At 41.0% G+C, this 17,046-nt stretch overlaps 1 non-coding gene across 1 annotated transcript; it reads left to right on the forward strand.

The window, feature by feature from the left end:
* The first annotated feature begins 2,472 nt into the window (after window positions 1-2,472).
* Window positions 2,473-2,575, forward strand: LOC115895578. Its single transcript, XR_004055769.1, has one exon. It is a non-coding gene; the product is annotated as a small nucleolar RNA U13 (small nucleolar RNA).
* The last annotated feature ends 14,471 nt before the right edge of the window (window positions 2,576-17,046 follow it).

Below are 17,046 nucleotides of genomic sequence, written 5' to 3' on the forward strand. Positions count from 1 at the left end.
CTGTTAGTGTGTTTGCTTTGTTATTCGGTTCTCTTTTAAAGATAAGAAAAATGTCTACTTTATTTAACTGTATTTTTATTTGTTCTATCACACTTTTTTCTTTGTATACATCTAAATTTCCATCTGTTATCTTTTTTTTTTTTTTAAACAGAGTCTCCACTGTCACCCAGACTGGTGTGCAGTGGCATAATCTTGGTTCACTGAAACCTCCGCCTCCTGGGTTCAAGCGATTCTCCTGCCCAGTAGCTGGGACTACAGGTGTGCCCCAGTGCTCTTGGCTAATTATTGTATTTTTAGTAGAGACAGGGTCTCCCCATGTTGACCAGGCTGGTCTTGAACTCCTGACCTCAAGTGATCCACCCACCTCAGCCTCCCAAAATGCTGGGATTACAGGTGTGAGTCGCCGTGTCTAGCCTCCATCTGCTGTCTTTTCTTTCTTTCTAAAAAAAACTTTCCTCAACATTTTTGGCAGTATGTTCTCTCAGCTTTTGTCTGTCTAAAATCTCTTCATTCTGCCTTCATTTTTCTAAGACATTTTCACTGGATATAGAATTCTTGGTTGACTGATGTTTATTTCAGTACGTTAAAGATGCCTCTCCATTTTCTTCAGGCTTAGTTAAATTCTGATGAGAAGTTGTCTGTAATTCTTATTTATTTTTCCTCTGTGTGTAAGTTGTTCCTTTTGAAGCTTTCTGGCTATCTTCAAGATTTTCTCTTTCATTTTTGGTTTTCTGCAGTTTGATTGTGATGTAGACAGGTATATATATTTTTAATCTTGTTTCAGGTTTCCTGAGCTTCTTCAATCTGTAATTAGTTGACTCTCATTAATTAAAAAATAATTCTCAGCCAGTCTTTTTAAATATTTAAAAATAGTCTATTTAAATATTCTCCTCTCCACCTTCTCCAATTGTATCTATTTTATGTTGTCCCATAGCCTTATATCCTTTGCTTTATTTTTTCTCTTTGTTCTTTCTTTGTGTTTCCCTTTGTTTAATTTCTATTTACCTACCTTCAGGTTCACTGATGTTTTATTTTGATATGTCCAGTTTGCTGATAAACCCATTGAAAGAGTTCTTCATCTCTGATACTATGTTTTTTATTTCTAACATTTTCATTTGACTCTTGTTATAGTTTATATCTCTCTGCTGACATCCACCATCTGTTCATGCATTATTGTCTGCTTGTTGTAGTAGAGTCTTTAGCATATTTAACATCTGTACTTAAATATTTATTTATTAAAATATTTAACACCTTTATGATAGTTCCAATATCAGGTCATTTCTGGGCCAAGCTCTGCTGAATGCTTATCATACTGCTACAGCAAAATGCGGTGGTGTAAATGCTGGCCATCATTATCAAGAAAGGAAAATGCAGTGTGAAGATAGAAAAGGAAGAGATAAACCTATCATATTTTAAAACACTATGATCATAGAAAATTCAACAAAACCCAACAGAAATAATAAGAGTTTTTGGCAAGGTCAAATTTCAGAAAATTAATAGCATGTTTCAAAAATTAATTCATAATTCAAAAATTAATAGCATGAACAACAATCAACTGGAAAATATTCTTAAAAAATAAAATGCCATTCAGAATTGTAACAATATCTGTAAAGCATCAGGAATCAGCAAATAATAAATAAAAGCAATTTGGAAAGATGTTAAAATTTGATTTCAACTTTGTACAACAGAGTCTAAATAAATAGAGAGTTAATCATGTTCTTGGATGGAATGACTTTTTGAAAATGTCAATTCTCCCAACATTGTTTCATAACATCAAAACGTGAATCAAATGCCAGATGTATTTTTAAGGCACTTGTTAAACGTATTCGAAAATGGTTTAGGGCGTAATATTCCACTATGTAGTAGTCTATGAAGGGTTAAGTCAACTTTAAAAAAGAAGAGTACAGAGTGGGATCTTGCTCTATGGGCCACTAAGATAAGCTTCAAAGACACAGTAATAAAAGCAGTATGGCACCAGACAAGAATAGACAAACAGGCCAATGAAATGGCATAAAAGGTCTCAGACAAGATCCTTTGTATATGGGAACTTAATATATGATAAAAGTAGCAGTATAGATCAATAAAGAAAGGATGATTCAGTAGACGTTTCAATGGTGTAGTGGTAAACCAGTTCCCTAAAGGAAAAAATACTTGATTTATTGCTCATTCTCATGGTATAAAAATTCCCAGCATGGACTATTTCGAACTGCCAACAATTGAGCAACCAGCTTGCAAAATTCAATATTTAACAATTGGCTCTTGCCACCTGGCACAAGCTGCTCCAACACATCCCTGGGTGGCTTTCTTTATGGAGGAAAATAAAACCAGATTCTTACCCAACATCATTTAGGAAGAGGTACTGGAGATGGGCAAAAGACCTAAGAAATGGAGATATTAACTATAAAATAAATAATGTAGAAGAATACAGTATTGACTTCTGGAGGGGGAAAGGAATTTTAAACATAACCTTAGATCCTTTTATGGATCATAAGCACGATGATTGATTTTTCACACTAAAGTGTGAGATGTGCCTCTGTCAAGTCTTTTTATAACATTGGCACGTTACCCATTGAAGGTGAAAAAACCAAAACATTACCTTAAAAGCAGAAAACCATAAGGCACGATGATTGTATTAAAATTAAAAATTCATGTCCAGTGAAGGACACCATGGACAAGCAAGCAGGTACGAAAACATAAGAGAGGATATTTGCAAGCAATACACTAAAAAAAGAGGCTAATACCTCTGCTAGCTAGGAATCTATCAAGAATAAGTAAAAGACAACCCAACTGAAAAATATATAACAAGTACTTCATGGAAGAAAAGTCCAAAAGGCTGACAAACATACAAAAAGATATTCAAAATTATTAGTGATTAGGAAACCATAAACTAAAATAACATTTCTTTGCACTTAAATGAGAAATGTCAATTGAAAAAGTGAGAAAATGAAAATATTGGTGAAAATGTAGGAATATAGGAATCTCATGTGTTGTTGGTGAAAATATGGACAGGGCAGCCACTTTGAAGATTAATCCGGAAGTACTTAGTCAATCTAAGTGTATTTATACCCAATGACCTAGCAACTCCACCAGAAATATGTTTTCTAGAATATATACCACTTCTGGATATGTATTCTAGAAAAATTCTCACACACTCCTATAAAATAACATGCATTAAAACCTGTGATTTGCATAGGTGTAAGAGGCAAAGTAGGTGTTCATTCCTGGATTAATAGTACAGCAACATGGCTGTATATTAAAAACATAACTGAGTGAAAAAAGTAAAAAAATACCATGAGCACAATCCCTTCATGTAAATTAAAAGTGTATGCACACAAAACCATATAGTTTTTATGAGAAGACATACAAACAATCAGATACACATAAAGCACCTTATAATTGCAGCATACGGAGGAGGGAGGAATGAAAGTGTGGAATGAGATCCTGTGCAGGCCAATGATACCATGAGAACTCAAAGCTCTACACCTGAAGTCCCATCAGACAAAAGAACCATCATGCACATGATGGATTAAAATTGTTCTATGTGGTTCCGGGAGAACATAACTAGAGTAAGAGGCTAAATATCTAAGGGATCATAGATTTTTGCTTAATAAAAAGAGGTTTCTTGATGAAGCAATGAGTTCCTCCATATTGGAGATGTACATTAGTTGCTGAATGATCACTTAGTAGATGTTTTGGACCAAAATCTTGTGCACCTTCTCAGAGTCCCATAACTGCCTCCTGCTGTCCAAAAACACTTCTCACTTCCTGGGGCCATTTCTGCTATGATCCCTGAGCAGATTGGTGTCTGAGCTGCACCCTGGGCTCCAAGGCCAAGCCCACGCGTGTCAAACCGCCACTCCTCTTCCAGATATGAATCAGTGTAATCTCATGTGCCTTGGACTTTCACCAAAGAACAAGTGTTGCCACTGGGAAGTGTGAAGGAACTATCTTGCCTCCTGGTGAACCTTGACTAGTAAGAACTGGGAGAAGGGAGATAGCTTAGCAGGCAAACTTGCTTGCTTTCTTTCATCTGTGAAATACCGCCAAAGAAGTCATTAATTTCAGCATCCTCTCGGAGAAATGCTCTGTGCTTTGTGGACACACCTGCCAAGCCACCGCTGAGTTTCTTCGTGGCTGTGGTAAAGCAGCAGCCAGCACACCCAACTGGGTAGCTCCTCTCATTCCCTTGTCTTGTTTTCTTGTACACACCTCTGGATTTTTACCTCTCAAGTTAAGGGTTAGTGCTTTAATCCTTGACTCTGGCTCTACTTTCTAGAAGATCTTGCTAAGGAGCAAAAATGTTGTCTGGTGGACTCAAGCTGGATGTGGTGATCTGTGAGGTCATTTACACCTCCAGGGGTCTAAGATTCTACAACTGTGGCCTCATCTTCTGAACAGCAAGGTTTCCCACAGGGCTCCTAATGCAATAAGTCTTTTGCAAAACTGTGAATATAGGCTACCCATCTCCACTTTCCTTACCTCACATCAAATCATCAAGCTCTTCTTTATCCTTTAGGTGTTAGGAACCAAGTGAAGCTTTCAATATTTGCCAAGAGCGATGACCAGTATGTTATTACATGTAGGACTCCAAGATCCTGCAGCCCTCTGGAAGAATGATGAAATATTTAAGGATCAGTTTTTGATAATAATACTTAAATAAGAGTCAAGACAGTGGATGGCTCTGTATCCACCGATTACTAAAATGTGTGTTTTGGGATAAGCTATTGAGCTCTTTGTTTTTCTGTCTTTAAAACTAAACAACGTAGTCCCTGCCTAAACATATCATAGAATCATAATGTAGGAGCTAGAAGGCTGCTACCTCTGACAGATGGGGCCAAAGAGAGGATTGGATAACTTCCAGAAGGGACTAGAGAGATGCAAGGAGTGAGAAGACAGGAAGCTGGCAAGTCTGAGCTCAAGGTTTTTATCTAGAAAAGAGGCTGAGTTTGCCTGCACACAGAGTGGGTGAGAAAATATGTGTTAAAATACCTGCAGGACGCTTGACAGATGGCAGGTGTTCACCAAGGAATAAATTTGATTCTATGCATTTCTTTTTTTACAATAAGGAGGAGAGATAACATGTATATGACCTTGTTCAGCAAGTGTTGGAATAAAGACGCAGCTGTGCAGAGCCTTAAGGACTTACCATCAGGCCAAGATTCAGTGGGCCTCAGCACAACCTTCTGGGGAAATTGTGTGGGGAGAACTTCGATGATAAAGACGTTAGAAATTACTTGGAGGGCTGCTTATGCCATGGTTCTGCTGATAAGAATAGAAAAGTGTGTCTGGACCTTTGATTGTTTAGCAATGGAGCAAATTATGACTTGCTTTGGAGGAACTTGCTGGTTGAAAGCTGCTGGCTAGACTTCTTAACCACACTATGAAATGGGACAATGGTCCTGATCTGATGAGGAACTTGAGAGTAAAAGAGTTACTGGGGACAAGATGATTGCAACTTGAGTTTCAGATTCTTATATTTCAGACAACACTAGACAAAATGTAGAGAAACTAGAGAGATCACACAGGAGGCTAATTACTGGATTCTTCGAGAAAATGGTGATTATGAATTCCCTACACAGAGCACAAGCCTTTTCTGCAGAATGATGAGATTTTAAGGATTGGTTTTTGAAAAGAATATTTAAATGGCAGTCAGGAGACTGGATAGTTTCAGATCCACTGCTGACTATCATGTGTGTTTCTAAGTCACTGAACTCTTTGTTTTTCCATTTTTAAAACCAGACAACATACTACTTGCCCAAACATATCAGAGAATCATAACATAGGAAGGTAGAAGGGTGCCACCTCTGGCAGATGGGGCAGAGAAAAGAGAGAACAGATCTAAACAGATGCAATTGTTTTAATAGAACCTCCAGGGTGTGGGATGTAGGTCAAGGAAGCTGGGCCTGTGTGTTTCACTATGAACCTTGTCTTCCAAAGACAGCGGTTCTGGGAAAAGCGACGACCCTGTGCAGGCGGCCCTGTAGTCCTGTCTTTTTGTTTGGTTGCTTTCCTTACAAGCTCATTCCTCAGGGATCAAGTGTTGCTGGGTTCTGGTTGCTTTTATATCCTTCCTTCCCTTTCCTATTCCCCTCCCACCTGCCACCCTTTTAAAAGCTGCTCTGGGAACAGGACGTGTTTCCAAGCGATTTTGTATATACCCAACCTCTTCTAACATGTTAGATTGTTTTTGTCAGGCTCAGTTTGGGAAGCTTTTCGGAATAAAAGAGTCGTGTCTCCTGTGTAGTTCTGCTCTTGGGAGAGCAAAGAAGGGAGGCCTTTGCACTCTAATTATGAGCAATTCCCATTCCAGAGATTTCATGCCCAGCAGGAGAGAAATAGGAACCCCCTGTTAGATAGCCTGGGCCTGAAGGGCCGAATGGGGCCTGTTCACATTTGTGTCTCCAGTTACCTGCAGAATGTCTGGAGAAGACCTTCAGTAAGATGAGGGATGTGCACTTTACTACCCACATTTAGAGAAATATGTAGGAATTCTTTATAGGGCTGTGACTAATAATTTGCCAATCATGTAAGTGGGATTGTGTTTATTTAAAGCAAACATTTTAAAAACACAATAAATAAGAGAAAAAGGCACAATCACCCTCCTAAATAATAAAATTAGCAACATTTAATTACCTATATTAACATTGGCTATATAAAATGAACAGTGTTAACATGTTCATTTAAAGTAAGACTGGTTCACTTCATTTAGATTTGTGAGTAGATGTAATTGAAGGCCAGGGATACATGGCTAGCTTTTAAGAGGGGAGCCAGGGAATGTTTTGATGCCCGATGCCCCAGGAAGGAGTAGAGCAGACGCCTCCGAAACAACGCGGACAAACATTTCCAGCCTAGTGGCCTTGGTACCGTGTGGCCACAGTTCATCCCCTGCTCAGGACCCTGGGTTTGGGCCAGGAGGTGGCCCAGAGGACAGCCTGGGTGGGACCAAGCCCGAGGCCCTCAGGACCAGAGGCTGAGGCCTGAGCCCAGGATCCCAGTGAACTTTAGCAGACCCCACACCCAGGGCTCACTAACGCCAGCAAAAACAAGATCAGAGGTGAGGCTGGGCCCCATCTAAGGGTGTAGTGTTGTGGCCGACGGCTGCTGAGTCCCCTAGTAATGACCACAGCCACTGCTTCAGTGCTGCTGGCCATTTTGGGGACAAATTTTTTTTTAAAGTATAGCTAATTAGGATTCATTGCTCCCTCTCTCCCTTCAGTAATTATATTTTATGTTTTCCCTCCTCACAAGATTCTGGAAGATCCTGAAGTGGATGCCATGATAAAGCAAAAACACAAAAAAGATGGTCAGACAAAGGCTCCAGTGGGCAGACCTCAGGCCTCTGTCATGCCCAGGGGTGAGGGCCATCACAGAGAAGCAGCAGACGGTGGGCCCCTAGCACAGGTGAACTCTGACTAATGATAGCAACGGCTCACGCTGGCTGGGAGCTTCTGTGTGCCGGGCACTACTGTGATGGTCCTATGCACAGTCACTCATTTAATACCCCCATCAAAACTTTGAAGTGAGCATTTTTTGTTGACCCTGTTTTATAGGTAAGGAAGCTGGGGTAGAGAGGGTAGGGGAACACACCCAGGGTTATGATTCTTACAAGAAAGGGTGAGCTGTGATTGGAACCCACAGCCGACTCGAGAGAGCTAGATTGCTGACACCACCCAGCACTCCTTCTTGTGCATGTGATAGTGGGGTGTTATGCCATGTGCTTGCTCTGTGACCCAAAGCAAGTCACTTACTCCTCCTGTATCTTCACTTTCTCATCACTGAAAGAAGTGGGCAGGACATAAGAGAGTGTGTGGGCTGTGGAAAGGGCATGAGCTTGCTGCTGCCATTCAATAGCTGGGTGGCCTAGAAATTGTCGATACCTCTCTGTGCCATATCTCAGTTAATCTGCACAGATCCTGGGGAAGGTGCTACTAGTATCTCTATTTTATTTATGAAAATAGCAAGGCTCAGAAATGGGAGGGAGGTCCAGCAAGATGAGGTGCCTGTAGTTGTCTGAATTATTCCAAACCCCAACATTTAAATATGAAACTATTTGGCCTCTTCTAATATTCTTCTGTGATTCTTACATCTGTTAAACCTACTTTGAAGAATTGGTAGGAGGATTAAATGAGGCAATACTGTTGAAAGAGCATTGAAACTAAAAATCACCATGCAAATAGGAGATCTGGCTGTGGCAGAGAAGGTGCATCGTAGCTCTCCAGCAGGTGATGAATTTACCCGTGTTCCAGGGCCAGAACCACTCAGTTAGGTCTAAGTGGGAGAAGTAAAGGAAAGCAGATACTCTGCTCAAGTTACACGTTACGTGTTGGGGACCTTCCAAAGGAAAAGAATGCAAAATTATGAATACAAAATTGTTAGAACTCTTCTTCAGGCTTTGAAAGAAGCTCATGGAAGTGAGGGATTGTGAACCGGAAGCTCCATCAGCTTCAAGATATCCATGTTTGTGGATTAAAATAATCAATGCTGTTAAAATGTCCACACTCCCTAAGGCAAGATACAGATTAAATGCCATCCCTATCAGAATTCCAACAGTATTTTCACTGAAATAGAAAAAACAATTATAAAATTTGTATGGAACCAGAAAAGACCCTTAGTTGCCAAAAAATAAAAGATGTTGAGAAAGTAAAACAAAGTTGGAGGCATCACACTTCCTGATTTCAAATTATATTGTAAAGCAACAATAAACAAACCATATGGTACTGGTATAAAAACAGCACACAGACCAATGGAACAGAATAGAGAGCCCAAAAATAAACTCATGCATATACGGTTACCTAATTTTCAACAAGGCTACCAAGAAGACATGATGGGGAAGGATAGTCTCTTCAACAAATGGTGTTGGGAAAAATGAATATCCACATGCAAAAGAATGAAAGCCCCTTATCTAACACCACACACAAAAATCAAAACATAAGACTGTAAAACTCTTAGGAGAAAACACAGGGGAAAAGCCCTTTGCTATTTTCCTTGGCAAGGATTTTTTTTTTTTTTTTTATCTCACCCAAAGTACAGGCAACAAAAGCAAAAATAGACAAGTGAAGTTGCATCAAACTAAAAGGCTTCTGCACAGCAAAGGAAATAATCAACAAAATGAAAAGGCAGCTAATGGATTAGGAGGAATTATTTGAAAACTATGTATCAGATGAGGGGTTAATATCTAAAAAATAAAAGCAGCTCAAACAACTCAGAAGCATAAACACAAATAATCCTGTTAAAATATGGGAGAAGGACTGGAATGGGCATTTCTCTAAAGAAGACGTACAAATGGCCAGTGGCTATATGGAAAGGTGCTCAGCATCACTCATTATCAGGGAAATGCACATCAAAACCACAAGGACATCTTGCCTCACACCTGTTAGGATGGCTTTTACCAAAAAGACAATAGATGAGTATTGGCAAGCGTGTGGAGAAAAGGGAACCCTCGTTCACGTTTGGTGAGGAGGTAGATTTGTGCAGCCCTGTGGAAAACATATGGAAGTTCTATGAAAATTAAAAATACAACTGCCATATGACCTAACCACTCCTCTTCTAGGTATGTACTCAAAAGAGATGAAATTACAACCTTGTGAAGGAATCTGCACTCCCATGTTCACTGCTGCATTACTCACAACAGCCAAGATATGAAAGCACAACCTATGGGTCCATCAAGAGATGAATGGATAAAGAAATGGTTATACATACACACACACAAATGGAATATTATTCAGCTTCTTATTAAAAAAGAAGGCTGACATCATAGATGAACTTGGAGGACACTATGCTAAATGAACGAAGCCAGGCACAGAAAGACAAATACTGCATGGCCTCTCTTACATGTGGAATCTAAAACAAAACAAAACAAAACACCTCAAATACATAGAAACATAGAATACAACAGTGGTTACCAAGGGAAGGGGATGGGGAGATGGAAATCAAAGGATACAAACCTGCAGTTTTATAGGATAAATAGGTCTAGAAATCTAATGCATAGCACAGGGAGCATAGTTAATAACATTCTAATGCAGACTGGAAATTTGCTAAGAGAATAGACTTTAGGTATGTTTACTGCAAAAATAAAATGATAACTATGCGAGATGATGGATATGTCAGCTTGAAAATAACAACCATTTTACTATGCATATGTATATCCAAACATCATATTGTATGCCTTAAATATATATCTTAAAAAAAATTCAATCTGCTAAAGAAAAAAAAAAAAGCTGATTTCAAGGTTTGCAGTGACTCATGCCAAGAGCCACACATGGAAAGGAAGAGGAGATGGTTTATCCCAGAGGTGGGGCTGCTGAAAGCGCCGCGTAGGGAAAATAGGAGGCTCTGGGCTGAGAATGTTATGTATGATTCTAAGAGAATAAATTCGATTTTTGAAACCAAAATCACTTTAGGAAGTTTTATGCTCAGCCCATCCTTGCTTCCATGGCTCAAAACTTCCTTTGTGGAGAAACTGTAGACCCTAAAGTGGGTTCTGTCGAATGCTAAGCCATTCAACACTGTGAATGGCATTGAAATTTGTGGTATAAAATAAAATCATTTTGAGCTGAGCCTAGTGATAAAAGTACGTGAACAATGTGGCTAATAACATTTTGGGACAAAAAAATGAAAGAAATGAGTATGAAGTACTAAACAGATTTTCTTTTGTGGTTAATATACTCATTCTGATAATATTTTCCACAAAGGGACAGAGGTCAACTTTCAGAAGATATCCAGTAGCTCCTAAAATTGCTCTACGCATTTGGATGCCGCTTCTCTGGTGTGCTTCCTTAAAAGGGAAGTAACAGCGTGACGTTTAATGAGTCACAAAACTATCCTAACATTCCATTTCCTCCTAAAGATGGAGTGTTAATAGTAGTACCGACTCCTAAGGTTGCCATGAAGATTAAATGACAGAATGTATGTGAGGCACCAAGCACAGTGCCTGGGATCTATTAAGTGTTTAATAAATAAATATTAGCTCATTAATATGTTGGTGTTCAGCACCTTCCATTTTCAATTCACTCTGCTGGGAGCGTTTAAAAATTATCTTATTTAACATGCTCTTAACCATCCCAAAAGAGATTATAATCTACGTTTTGCAAATGAAAAACCCAAGTCTTGGAGACGTTGAACATCTTCCCAGTATGAGGAGTTAAGTGGTGAGCAGGAATTCAGCCCGACAGAGGCTCCGTGTCCAATGCTCTTTCTGTTCTTTCTCGTGCATTGTTTTTGAGCTATGTCCAGCGCAGATCCATGCGACTCTGTAGGTGCAGATGGACGAGGTGTTGCTCTCTCACATGACAGAGGAGGGGTTTCCCTCACCTACCAAACTGGGGAACCTAAACTTGAACCTACATCTACTGCTTTCCAGTCAAGAGTTCTTTCTAAAGTGGTGTGCACACTCTCTTGGAGCTGAGAACATTATGTGTGATTCTGAGAGAATAAATCAGATTTTTGAAACAAAAATCACTTTAGGAAGTTTTTTGCTCAGCCCAGCCTTGCTTCCATCTCTCAGAACTTCCTTTGCAGAGAAACTGTAGACCCTAAAGTAGGTTCTGTCAAATGCTAAGCCATGGCCAGTACGGCCAGACCAAGTCAACAAACAAAGTTCATTGCTGGATTTCCAACCTGAAAGTCACAATTTGCAATCCTCACTTACTTCCTGAGATGGAGTTCCGAAACATTCATGCAATAATAGGAGAGGCTGCATGGAAATTTTATTTATTGGGAAATCTTTATGATGAGCAGCAAATCATTTGGCAAGATGTCTTATCATCAGGATCCAATGTAAATCATTTATGGCAAATGAATTTCTCTTTAGAAAAGAACTGCCAGTATCATATGCATGCTCTGGCTGCAACTTTCCACTTCAGATTTCTGTTCTTCTATGTTTATTTAGAGTCTCTTCTGCTCAGAAGGCAATGATCTTTGTTTGATGATGAACTGTGTGAAATTCCCCCCAAGAAGTAGTCTTCAATGGAGTCACTTCTGCTCTGTTAGGAGGCACTTCACCATGTCTCTATTACTGTACTTAGACAATGATACCCGGGTAACTCCTGGTAACAGGTTATTTGCAACCCACAGATTATGACATCTCTATCACCCACAAACCATAGTATATGATTCTTCTCTATGGTAGAGGTGAAAAATTTGAAGTCACTGCTCATTTTTAAGTCCCTATGTAATGATCCCTGTGTGCAGATGCTTCTAGTGTTTAGACTGTTGGATAAACGGTTTTCTACTCTATTTACTTTCGGAGACTGGAGTTTCATCTGGTGAAGGTGGACCTTATGGTCACTCTTCACTTTCCGGTGGCTGATGTGCCTGTTGAATTAACAATGACCTAGCCCTATGCGTATTCTTGTGATTCTTACAGGGACCAGTGTCAAGGTGCGTGTGTATACTATGGGACGGTGCCACTGGGCGTTTTCCATTAAACAATGGCCTGTATCTTACGTTGCTCTCATGAGGCACTGTTACATTTCTCGCTACATCTCTCTCCCTGCTTACCTGGAAGGTACATGACTTTGTTACCATTAGTTTCTATAGTTAAGAATTAAGACAAATGTGGACTTTGGTTTTTTTCTTTTAGTTGATTAATGTTTAAAACAACTGGGCTTAGATATTTGAGCTGAAAAAGGAAGTCGGTTTGGTTAGTCAGTGCTCAGGGTGAGTGCATTCATTAGTAAGCACATATTTACATAAGTTTCAGTGGAAACACATTTGTTTGTACAAATATGGAACAGAATAGGAATATGTTTACAGCATTCTCACTTGGCAACTCAGAAAAAGACTCATTCTGCAGACACACATACAAATCAATCCTCTTCCTCCCCTCCCCCAGCGTTCAGCATGGAAAGCCGGCCGCCCTGGTTCTTTATGGCTCATTTCTAAACATCAAATTCACCTCTTACATGGAAACTTGGAGGTCTTCTGGTTGAACTGATCCAAATTAGAAGTGTCTTCCCTGGGATCCCCGACAGATGGACTTCCTGAACAAGGTCAAAGATGGCATCCGTCCTTCTTAGAAGATGACCGTTGCTTTTCTGAACAACTGTTAGAATGTTCTTTTCATGTTGATGCAAAGTCTGGGTCTTTAGAACCTCTTCCTGTCTGTTCTAATTCTATCCTCTGGCACCAAACAAAACAAAGCGTTTCCCTGTTGCCCACAATCATGCTTCAAACATTTGCAGGAAGCTCTGTCATCCATCCTTTGATTTTTGCTTCTGGCGAGCACCTCATTCTTTAAGCAGTCATTTTAAGACGCGGTTTCTACTTCTGTCACCTCCCCAACCCCACTCTGGCAGCCCGGCCTTGACCTGGAACTTGGCCTGGCACAGAGGCGAGGACACCTCCTCACTTTGCAATATCCTTTTGGATTTCCTCTGACAGACTGTAAATACTCAGCCAACAATTAAAGTCAGAATGTAATTATTTTTGAATATAAACGTAATTACTAGGAAGTTATGAAAATGCATCTGATCTGCTGGATATGATCAGTCAGGTTGGGGAGAGCTGTGTCTTTTGAAGTTTTATATACTTGAGTCACTGCTCCTCCTTTTCTGCAGAGGTGAAGTCTAACTCCAGCTGGCATTCCGCTGAGGCAGGGGTTCTCAGGGAGGAGTGGGAACAAGCCTGAAAAAAATCTCCATCTCCCCAGAGGGGCAGAGCAGAAGTTTGGAAAAGGCTTCCAGATGACTTTGAGATGCACATATCCCTTTTCTAGAACTGAGAACCACGGCCTCAAGGACCTCTCTGCGCTTTGGGAAAAAAGACCTGCTTTGGTCCTCCTGGGTTCCTGAAAAGCAGTCCGCTTTACAGCCCCAGGTGAACCCACTTATGCTCATTCCTCCACTTTCTCAGAATCTTTAAGAAAAAAAAGAAAAAGTTACCTATCCACTTTTACAGCTGCTTCTGGACTCTGATGTCCACACGCGAACTGTTTGTTAGGAATGCATGTCCCATATGGAGCCCAGCACCCCGGCTGTCTATGTCCCACTCAGCAGGGACTGCTGTGTCCCCTCCTGGGATGCCAATATGTCCTTTGGTGTTTCCAGGGGACCCAAATGATGTCCAGACCCAAGTCCAGAAGGGATTACAGTCAGAGATCATTTTGAAGTTTAATGTCTTGGAACATTTTTTATTTCAAATTTGTTATTTTAAGTACACATTGTGATTTAATGACTCTTTTTGGGATTTCAGTTTGTGGTTGAGGTCTGAGAGCTGAAGAATGCATGTTTAATTTTTTTCATCCTATAACCAGTGTTTCATCTTAGACTAAATAGATGCACATTTTGGAAATCCCACAGAATCACTGAGAAAAACACTGGTGTTTACACAAATGCTTGCATGTTTGAGTGAATTTAACTAAAGGAAACAATCAGATCAGATCTGGTTCCAAAGACTTTGTGGGATCCTACTAAATCCTTAATTTCTCCCTCAGCATTAAATTCTCCCTCGTTTCTGTCTTCACGGGACTTTATGCGGATATATAGTGCTGGGCTTTATTTGTGGGCACTACGGTCTCCTCCGTCCATGCTGGTCTTTGTGGCTTCAGCTTGTAGCACAGGGAACATTTTCTCCTTGGAGGGAGACTGAGCTCTGGCTGAGTTTTGACGAACAGGTGGAATTTTCATCCTCGCTTTGGAAGTGGTGAAGAGAACTGGCTAAAGCTGGATGGATAAAGAGGCAGAGAGTATGATGACGGAACTTTGAGAATCCAAAACCACACCCTTCCCCAGGAAGAATGGGCAGGGGGCAGATCACCTGTTCAGACTCCACAAAGTGTCTACTCAGGCAAGGCTGCAGTTTCACTTGAAGAAATGTCTCTGAACACCAGAAAGGTAAAGAATATTGGCCACGCAGGACAGAATTGTCTAAACGCTTCTCTTTTGTTGGCTGTGCTCAGTTTCTGGAAAAAAAGCCCACATATTATTCATCTCTGGATCAACAGCATAGAGCATGCCAACCACTACATGCACAATAAAAGTACATTACATTTTAATGAATGAAAAAGTGAATGATGGAATGCTCAGGGCGGGTTAGAGAACACAGAAGGGTAGTTCCCGCGGGCTTCTCAGTCAAACCAGTGAAGTATACATAGATAACAATATGCACACAAATTCCCAGTCACATGCACGGAATTCCCAGAACCAATGATTTCTAGTCCCACTACTCGGCATGAATATGCAAAAAAGTGGCAATATTCTCCACATGGATGTAGAACATACACAGAAAGTGAGACATTCCTGATAAATAAATACATTTCAGCTGGAACCTTGATTCCCAAAGCAGAATACAGCCACACAAAGAGACTGTTTTTAAAAGAATTGGTGTATTGAACGTCTGGAGATTTTTCCAAGTTCAGTGAATTCTGTGACAATTGGAGGACAATGTATTTTTTGGCACAATATGACTGTGGGAATAGGTGGGGGAGAGGGTCAGTCCCAGGCCCAGCAGCTGGCAGGGGAGTGTGAGCCATTTTAATGATAGCGGAGTGGAGAACTGTCAGGGTTTCCAAGGGATTTTAATAGTCGTGCGGTCAGAGTTCCCTGAGTAAATAGCTTCCATTTCCACTCCTGCTGCCAGCTGGCCAAGTCGGGGACCACCTAAGTTGTATGCCCCCAAAGGAAATGGAAAAGCAGGTTCTCCAATCTGACAATTCTCCACCCCCAGCTACTGCTTCTCCGCTGCCTGAAATCCCACCAAGAGAAGGATGTGCCTTTACTCAAGGTTTGTTCCTGGTTAAAATTTAAATATTACTTAAAGGAATAATATTTCAAACCTCTGTCACTCCTTTCAAGCCTATTCTTACTTATGAATGGGCTTTAGAAACTGTTTTGAAAATAGATATCGAGTGAGAGAAGACAGGCTCTGGGGTGAAGGGACCCCGAGACTGTTTGTGGCCCTGGTCTCGCCCCCAGCCATGGCCCTTCCCATGTGCCTGTGCAACGTCCCATCAAGAGGTGAAGGGTGTTTTCCAGCTCCTTGAAGCTGAGCTTGGCATTGTGGCTTGCCTGGGCCAGTGGGAAAGGTGACATGCAAGCACAGCCTTGACAGGCACCTAGGGGACCAGGCCCGATGGCTCTCACACCTTTGCAACTGTCACGAGCACACACCTGCACCAGCCTGCCAGAGACCAAAACACACCCGGCCCAAGCCGAGGGGCAGAGGCTGTCCTAGGGCAGCCAACAGCTAGCAAGCCCTGCAGAGGGGGTGAATCCAGCCAGATGAGTTGAATCCTTCAGGCTCATGAGCTAAGCAAGTGTATATTTTTATGTACCACTGAGCTTTGGGGGTTGTCTTTGTACAACATTACTGTGGTAATAAATAGATGATATACTGGAGGAAAAAAGGGCCTAAGGTGGATAAACCTGAATACCATCATGACAGATATGCCTCCCTCACAATTACAAATACATGATCCTGCCTCCACATTTGGGCTGTGGGAAAAATAGCAGAAGATGTGAGCATGACAGCTATAGTCAGCCTGTTCTTGACAACCAGGGGAAGTGGTATGTCCTCCCCCAAATACAGACATGTAGTTCTGTGTCTTTGTGTCTGCTGTTGAGGGGCCTGAGAGGGCCAGGAGGAGGGGATCAAGACTCATGTCATGGCCAGGGTATACCAGTGATTGTCACATGGGTTGCCTTTATGATCTCAGCTAGTAGGCCTGGGAGTCAGGAGCCTTTTTCTCCGTTCTACAGATGAGAAGACTGAGACCTACAGAGATGAAGTAACTTAACTGTGTAAATCAGGGGCTGGCAAACATCTTCTGTTGAGGGGCAGAGAGCAGGTATCTTAAGCTTGTGGTAGTCTCTGCCACAGCAACACAGCTGTGTCATTGTGGCATGAAAGGAACTGTAGACCACACCCCAATGAATGAGTAGAAAGCATGTATGAACACTGATGTTCAGTTTCGTAGACTTTTCACATATCACAAAGTAATATTCTTTTGATTTTTTTTCCCATCATTTCAAAAAGTACCAACCATTCTTAGCTCACATGCTAAATACAAAAATAGGCAGCAGGCCAAAGCTTGCCAACCCCTGAGGTAGA

The sequence above is a fragment of the Rhinopithecus roxellana genome, chromosome 21 (assembly GCF_007565055.1).
Source record: "Rhinopithecus roxellana isolate Shanxi Qingling chromosome 21, ASM756505v1, whole genome shotgun sequence".
Classification (NCBI taxonomy): domain Eukaryota; kingdom Metazoa; phylum Chordata; class Mammalia; order Primates; family Cercopithecidae; genus Rhinopithecus; species Rhinopithecus roxellana.